Source organism: Lepisosteus platostomus, chromosome 24 (genome assembly GCF_059453375.1).
Source record: "Lepisosteus platostomus isolate fLepPlt1 chromosome 24, fLepPlt1.hap1, whole genome shotgun sequence".
In the NCBI taxonomy this organism is placed as follows: domain Eukaryota; kingdom Metazoa; phylum Chordata; class Actinopteri; order Semionotiformes; family Lepisosteidae; genus Lepisosteus; species Lepisosteus platostomus.
Genome location: NC_142634.1, coordinates 273,713 through 282,214, shown reverse-complemented (window position 1 = coordinate 282,214; position 8,502 = coordinate 273,713).

Below are 8,502 nucleotides of genomic sequence, written 5' to 3'. Positions count from 1 at the left end.
TCTGTGCTAGGAACCTGGAGAGGGTCTCTGGTTCAATACATATTTGTGTGTCTGGTATTATTCGTTATGATCATACTGTTAATATCCTGCTTGAAAAACATGTGGACTAAAGCTGCTGCTTCTGTGCTAATTGTACGCCCTGAAGGGATCATGAAGGTCAAAAAATGATTTCATGGGAAAGGTTTTCTTATCTAGTGGCAGAACCTGATGGGTAGAACAGTATAGTTTTAAGGGGGGTTACCCTTGGGAGTGATTCCCATAGATGCACATTATTATTATGGTTTGTTTGTTCATAATAAGATGTTTTGCAGGAACGGACCAAAGACAAATTTTACAACTTCAGCTAGAATTGTTCTGCAAAACGGCACAGCTGAGGCAGTGGAACAATGTGTAGATTTTTGTAAGAGTTATTACCCAGCTGTTGACCAATCTTGTAAAAAAAAAAAACCCTAAGAAAAATGCTGGGCTCCAGCCCGCAGGGATTTACCTGTGCTGTAAGAACTAATGAGTGAATAAAGAGACTGGATTCTGGTGAAAGACTTCAGGAAAAAGAAATGGTGTTCACTCAGGTGGAGGGGGCCGTACCAAGGCTGCTGACCACTGCAACTGCTGTGAAAGTCACGGAAAGGGTGCCCTGGATTCATGCTTCCCACTGTAAAAAGGTCACAAACGAACTGAGCAAAGCGCAGGAGTGATGTCTCCACATGATAGATGGGGATCACATGCTTGGGACTGATGTGCACAGCTTTTTTCCTTTTTGTGTGGAAGCCTGTCACCACCCAGAAAGAGGAAGAATCTAAACGCGAAGCCTCTTTGTATACAAACTGGCTGAATGAAACTGATAATGAGGGGGATATGAGTAATTTGTGGTATAAACTTATAAATCATACTGTAAAAGTAAAGAAACTTAATGCATCTTGTTATGTATGTGCTTTAATGCCTCATTCTAGAGCCTCACCCATTTCTCTCCTGGTTAGAATCACTGTTTGGGCCAGGGGGAATGTTTTTCTTTAAGTTACTAACACCAATTATAGTAGCTGTGATACTTGTCTTCCTGTTTTTGTGTTGCTGTACGACATATATTATTCCACTGCTTTGAAATATGGTAATGAATATGTTTGCGCATCAGTATGTTCTGATAAGAATGCAAGAATCCGAAGTATGGGAGCCTCCTGGGAGTCCATATGAAGAATCTAACTTTTAATCATTTTCAAGAATAAAAAGGAGGGGATTGAAGTGGAAATCTAATAAGTAAATTGATTCTTAAAATGTAGAGAGCTTTGCAAAAAATATATTGGTGCTTTTAGATAATATATTTCAAGGATGTAACTGCTGTGCTACAGTACGTGCAGAATTTTAGAAAACAGTGCGTCAACAAAGTACACTGTTTAGGTTACTTTAGAAGACAATGTACCAAAACAATATATGCTGTCTGGGTCATTAGAATTAGCCAAAAGTAACTGATTAGCTTTGAATAACAAGTCTAGTGCTTCTTCTCTCACTCTATGATGTAATCTGTTTTGTCTTAGGTAAAGGGGAAGTTTTAGAAGGAGCAAAGCGCTGAGCTTTTTTACAGCGCAACGTCTTATAAAAACCCTGTACTGCTTGTAACAAATTGAGTCTCTGGTTGCACTTTGCGAAGTGGCAGCAGGGCTCCCAATATTGCAATATTGAAATAAAGACCTTACTCAGGTGAGAACTCTCTCTTGTGGCTTCCTTGATAGTTATATTTCCATGACAGTTCAATCAATGGTTTTATTGTAGAAACCATTTACGTTAAGTTGGGGAGAAAAGTTTTGTTTTTTCAAACACTTTGAATCTAGACATGTCTTCTAACCAGCAACGATCCTGTAAAGGGAGAGCTTGCGTGTGCTTACCATGGAGAAGTCATAACAAAGAAAACAGCACAGTCCTAAAGACATAGCTGGCACAGGAATCACAAGAATCTCTGAACTCCCGTCATCCAGATAAAGACACCTTTGGAAGACAAATAAATTAAAGAATCAACCTTAGACCAGTGAAGCAGGCTTTTGTGGTCGATGAACAGGACTTCATTACATTACTGTTCCTTGCCAAAAGAGATTGCTGTGGGAGAAGACCTGAAATATGATTAAGTGTCACCAGGACATTTTTTTAGGGAGAACAACATGCTTTGGAGCAGGCGGATGAGTGTTTTTATCTTCTCTGTAAAATATGAGATTTGTTAGAGAGTGTTAATTGCCTCTCTGCAGCCCAGTCTGTATTCACACATCTCAAAGTCTCTGGGCAGGTGAGCATCTTTAGAGCTTTGTGTGTCAGTCTAGAGATGGAGAATGAATTCACAAAGGCAAGGGGAGTTTTAGAGGCGATATACACTGCCCTCTCTACCTGTTCCGTGTCCTGGGCAGAAGTGTTGCCATCTCACACAGTGATGGGAAACAGCACAACACTCTCAATGACAGATCCGTAAAAGAGGGCCATTGCTTCCTGTGACACTTCAAACTTCTTCTTGTGCTTCAGGGATACATTGAAAATCTCTCTAAGACAGTAGCAAGCTGGTTGGCACAGGATTTCAGTGTAGAGGTTACAGAAAAGCCCCGATGCTTCACTGCTGTTCTGCATGTAGAAAAACAATCAACCCAGGTGCACCTACTCTTTAAAGCTACACTGTAAGTAAGGGTTCCCTTTCATGCTGCTGTGGTAGATAGTTGTCATAGAACTGTAGTAAGGTGTGTTCAAAGGTAAAATTCTAAAAAGAGTCTTTTGTTTCCCTGAAAAATAGAAATGGCTGCCAGATAATCTGAAGTTCAGTGGTTTAAAATTAAGATCTCTGATTGCGACAATCCTGGTTGCTGGGACAGTCCTAAGAAGTCTGACTTTAGATTTCAGATTGAAAAACCCCACACAGAAATCCCAGCCGGGGCAATTTCCTAGTTTAAAAAGGAAGGGTCCCAGTCTTATCCAGTTTAGCTTTAAACTGCTCTAGTTAAATTTGAATTGACACTGACGGAGTTGTCAAAAGCTCAGTATCTCAGAAGAGTAAGCTGGAGGAATATAAAAAAGAGAAATTCTAAATATTGGGCATAATCAGTGAAAAGAAAATGGAAAATGAACAGAAAAAGAAACTACTCAAATAAGAGTTAGTGAAAATAGAAAATAGAAGACCCTCTGTCGTGGAGGAGGTCAGAAAAGAGATAGAGGTAAGCTTGTATGAACAGGAAATCAAATTGGAAAGTTTATACAAGACTAATGAATAACTTAACAAAGAGACAATCTTATTGAGGAACTAGACCCTGCCCTGCAAGAAATCAGAGATCTCAAGCAGAGCATGCGTGTCTCAGGTAGGGGCCAAGGGTACAAGTGCATTCAGGAAGCCATGGCTCAGAGACTCTCTAGGACAGGATCTCTGAGTGGATCAGAAAAAGCCCTATACATGACGCTCAGGTGTATCCATCCTGTCCTTGATCCATTTTGTAGGTAAGACAGTGGATTTAACCTCCAGTAATTTAGACGGCTAGCAATAGACAAAGAAATGTTTGATCTGACAATACCTGGTTGTAATGTCAAGACCTATGTTGAGGAGCTGGAGGATATGCTCCAGTTCATGCCTGAAGCGATGTGTCATGACTGCAGACCTCTCCTCTTAAGGGCGCTCCAGCCCTTCCTTGTTTTCTCCCATTACCAGCACCTGTTCCCTATTTCTGTTCCCCCTTAAAAGCCAGACGCAGACCTCACTCCTGGTTCCTCATTGAATCCCGTTTTGTGAGAGCCCGGGGTCCTGCTGCGTCTGGCTCCGTTATGGTTTTAACTTTCTGTTCCTGATTCCACCCCTTGGATCCGACCCCGTTTCTGTTCCTTATCCCCCCGGATGGGTCGCCTGGCCATGGACTTTTGCCTCTATGGATTTTCTATATGGATTGTTCGCCCTGGACTCACTTCCCCTGGACACCTGCACTCTTTGGACACTCCCCCTGTCTCCATACCCTCTCCTGCATGACTTTTTCCCTAGTGTTTCCTCACAAATCCGGATCATGTCGTCTGCATAGGGCCCGGAAAGAACTATTCGTGACACTATGGAACCAAAGAAAGTTATTTTAGTCAGAAAAACTACCAGCAGGGCAGTACATGAGTAGAAAGCAAGGCCGGAACCATGGATCTGTAACAGTTTTGATGTCAAGCTATGATATAGGAATATTTTATCCATATTGATCAGGTATTGGCTGTTGCTGCTTTCCACTGGGTTAAGCACGGATGTCTGAGTCTCCTCGTGAGATTTCCAACAGGATCAGATGCACTTATTTTGCTGGGCAGAATTGTGTCAGTGATGAAGAGAGATCAGGCATATTATGACTACCCCAGCATACGATTGAAATCATGCTGTCAAGGGATTCCTTAACCAGAAGGTGTAATGAGCGGCCTTGAGCAATGAGAGCGAATGTCATGCATACAGTCCTACCATGTGCTCCAGATGACCCCTCTGTGCGGGGTCAAATAGGTCCCACTACCGCACCATCCCTAAGAGGTTCACAGAGCAGATTTAAGAACAACTAGAAAAGACAGACACACTGGAAACAGAAGAGCACTATTTCAGACACCCTTTCTGGCCAAGATGCGAATCTAGTGGGAGACAGGAACACTGCTTTACAATAATGCTGAGGAGACGGCAGAGGACTTGGAGAAAGATGCAGTAACATCGATGCAGTTCGGAGGGGATGCGGGCAGTGCTCCAAGAATTTCACCCACAGCAGATATAAACCAATAAACACTGTAAAATCACTGGATAATTTCTGTTGCATATCAGTCATATTTGGGAACTATAATACATAAGAATAGATTGGAAGATGGCATTTCTGCTTATATTATATATATATGATTCATAAAGACCTATTGCTAGACAGTGACTTTACAAACTGATCGAGAAGGTGGAGCTTCATTCTTGGCAGAGATAGACAGAGCGGGGGAGCCAATTCACCTGCTCGTGTCAGCGAGGGGCCCCCACAGGACACGGGAACTCCCCCTCCCCCAAGCGGATCACTGTTTGACCCCATCGGTGGAAACATACTATGAAGTAGAGCCAAAGGCAGAAGGCTTCATAAACAGCAAGCCTCAAACACAATAAGATAAAAAAACACCTGATAAAAACACTCCTGGGCGGGAGGAGGTTGACCGACAATTGCCGCAGCTGGGGTGATCCGCAGGAATGGCCTGGCATTTGTCCAGATTCGCCACCGTGGCCGATGGCTTGCTACCCCGGCACCCTGGCCGTCTCCCCACCCTTCCCCCACAAGGAAGGGAGGGGGGCATGGCACACGGTGCCTCGTCCAGCCAAGACTCGCTGCCAGCACTGCTTTACACCCCAACCCGACTGACCCAGCCATTTGAGCCAATCCTTATGCCGAAGTTATGGATCTGACTTGCCAACATTTCTTACCAACAGCATGGAACCCTGCTGCATACTACAAGCTTAAAACTCAATGCACATGAAAGCAGAGAATCAGAGCTTTCATTTAATGTCTATTATCCCCACTTTTAAACTTCGCATCATGTCTGCCTCTATAAAAATGGGTGTCCAATATTTTTTAATATTATTAATGGATGGCATATTTTCATTAATACCTCTGAAATTATACATATTAATAGGTTTAAACCAGGCACATGTAAAAGCAGTGTTGTAACAGAAAGAACAGTTTATTTCACTAGTTTAAAGTGCAGTCTCAGCACCTGTAAGAGAGCTTATTTCAAATTATTACAGGCGGCTTTTGCTGCTGGAACCAAGGCAATCTTGGCCTTGGACTGCACTCCCCCCTTAAGCAGATCTGTTAAAAGTTGTGCTCATCCGTAAAAACATTGCACCCAGGCCCTGTTAAAATAACACACTGCAAGACACAAAAGGGCCTTATCATAACTGCTTAATATTAGACACTCTAAACCTGAAGCAACTCAAGACTTGTGGGTTTCCTCGTCAGGGGAAGCACTCAGACTACCATCAACATACTGAGGGATCACAGTCAGCTGAAGCCACGTGATACCCTGTTCTGGATAGTCATTCCTTGTAATGCATAATATTCCAACCCAATAGATCTGGGATAAAACCACCCACATTCGCGTGATAAGTGCACGTGAATGTTAAAATCTGGCACTCAGCAAGTAAAACTTGCTGCCCCAATACTCCTGTGGCCTCCTGCCATCTCCCCATATACATTACTCTATAGCACACTGTGAAGTGAGACAAGCATGACAGTAGTGCTCCAGTATCCCATAACAGAGAAACCAACACCCCATTAACAGTACATTTTAGGTTTAACTCCTTTTATGCACTGGACTGGGACGGATTTAGGGAGGCTACAAGGGATTTACAGGATCTAATCGTTAGGTAAACAGATCTTCTCACAAGACTGTTTATTCTCCCCAGTCTTGATTCTAAACCTACAGCGTTTCAGCATGTCTGGTTTCGAGACATTCGAATAAATCCAACTTGTTTCCACTATTACAACTAATTGTATATACATACAAAAACTGTTTATCTAACTCCTTTTACGTCCACCTGTACTGTACTCAAACATTTCAGACGCTCTTATATTTTCCAATCTCCTTAAGTTGATTTTCGTCAAGTCTCTTAAAATTACGTCTCTAGCCAGTCCCGCTGGCTTAACACACTCGCACTGTCATTTAGTATACCAAAACTCAGTTACACACAAATTCATAAAACACACATACACATCGAGAATATATTTTTCTCTTCGTACTACAATGTGCTGTATTCTTGTTTCACTTCTACACGAATCCTTTTTACTTTTAACAGCGTAACTTCTCATAAAACTCGACATCGATTAGTATCCGTCTATTTTTTCACCACTGCTCAGACACTTTCCGACAGTCCTGCTCAGACCAAACAACCGTATGACAGTCTGTACCCGTTTTTCATCTTTCGATCCTCCTGCACAGCCTCTTTTTGCTTTTGTTCATACTCTTTGTAGTATGCACCTTTTTTTTCGTTTTTTTTTCTCTCCCGTTAATACACTTAAGTAATCACATTCCTAGTTCTCTTTCTTTTTTTTCTCTCATGTATCTGCCACCACTGGTGCTGGCCGTGCACCAGGGTGGCAGCTACATGCTTGTGCTTTTGCCAATCAATACTCATATGCTTTCTTTACAGGCGTCTTCGCCCAAAACTCCCTCCGAGAGACTCAGCTTTTCCCATATTTTTCTCCTTCTTTTCCGTCAATTTACACTTTTCCGATATATAAACGGACCCTTACACTACTTTCTCAGACCATCAGTTAGCACACGTTAGGTCTCTTTAAGAGTTACTTTGTTGTGTGTGAGGTACAGTAGCAGCTCATACAGTAGGGGGATGCTTTCACTATGGAAATCCTGTGCATTCCAGATGCATTTACCTCCAGATCTAAATGCCTCTCAGAGCCTTTAGAGAGGACTTACACCGCATTGTTCACAGGCAAGGAACGAGACCTCGAAAACCCCCTTCCTTGATCAGTAATTCACCATCCCCAGAACGCCAGCATCGCTGCTTTTGCCCCGGGGTGGACATACACACTGAGCTCAATCAGGGCGATTCCCGGGTCTTAACGTCCTTTAAATCCTGCTACTTAGTGCTTTGCTCTTTTATTATGAGGTGTGTTTATGGTTTATGTATCGTGCGTGTGTATATGTTTACAAACAAGAAATTCACCAGAATCATACATCTATATCTACGTCTCTGCTGCTCCCTTTAAAGGGAGGAAAACACGAAAAACATACATGTATCATCGACGTCTTTCCTGTTCCTTTTAGAACAAAATAAAACAAAACCACGCCACGCCTATCCGTGCACGACCAAGGTGTAGCTACTCTCAGGACCCAATCCTGAATTATACGTGCATTCAAAGCACCACTCAGCTTCAGAACCCCGGGCACAATTAAGGCCCACACCGATCCTGAGCCTCACGGTAAAGGTCCAAACCCGTTAAAAAATCCCGTGCAATTAAGGCATACACCCGACACCAGTTTCATACGTGCAATTGAGGCATACACCCGACACCAGTTTCGAACGCCTGTACACAATACCGCGAATCACCGCCTGCCAGACCAACTTCTGGGCTTACAGCAAACCACCCATTACATACACCGGTGTCTTCCCCGGGCCAGAGGCATCCAGGAACTCACGTTTACTCCGTCATCTCGGGCTATTCTCGCAGGGAGCAGAGATTTCCCAGTTGGTCTGAGAGAGTCGGGACTTTTAAATAAAAGAGGAGTCCTTACCTCTTAGTAATGTGCACGCTGACACTACTTGTATGCATGATCATTCGCTCAAGGCCACTCATTACACCTTCTGGTTAAGGAATCCCTTGACAGCACGATTGCAATCGTATGCTGGGGTAGGCGCAATATGCCTGCTCTCTCCTCATCACTGACACAATTCCGCCCAACAAAATAAGTGTATCTGATCTTATAGCAAATCTCACGAGGAGACTCAGATGTCCCTGCTTAAACCAGTGGATCAATATGGATAGAATATCCCTATAT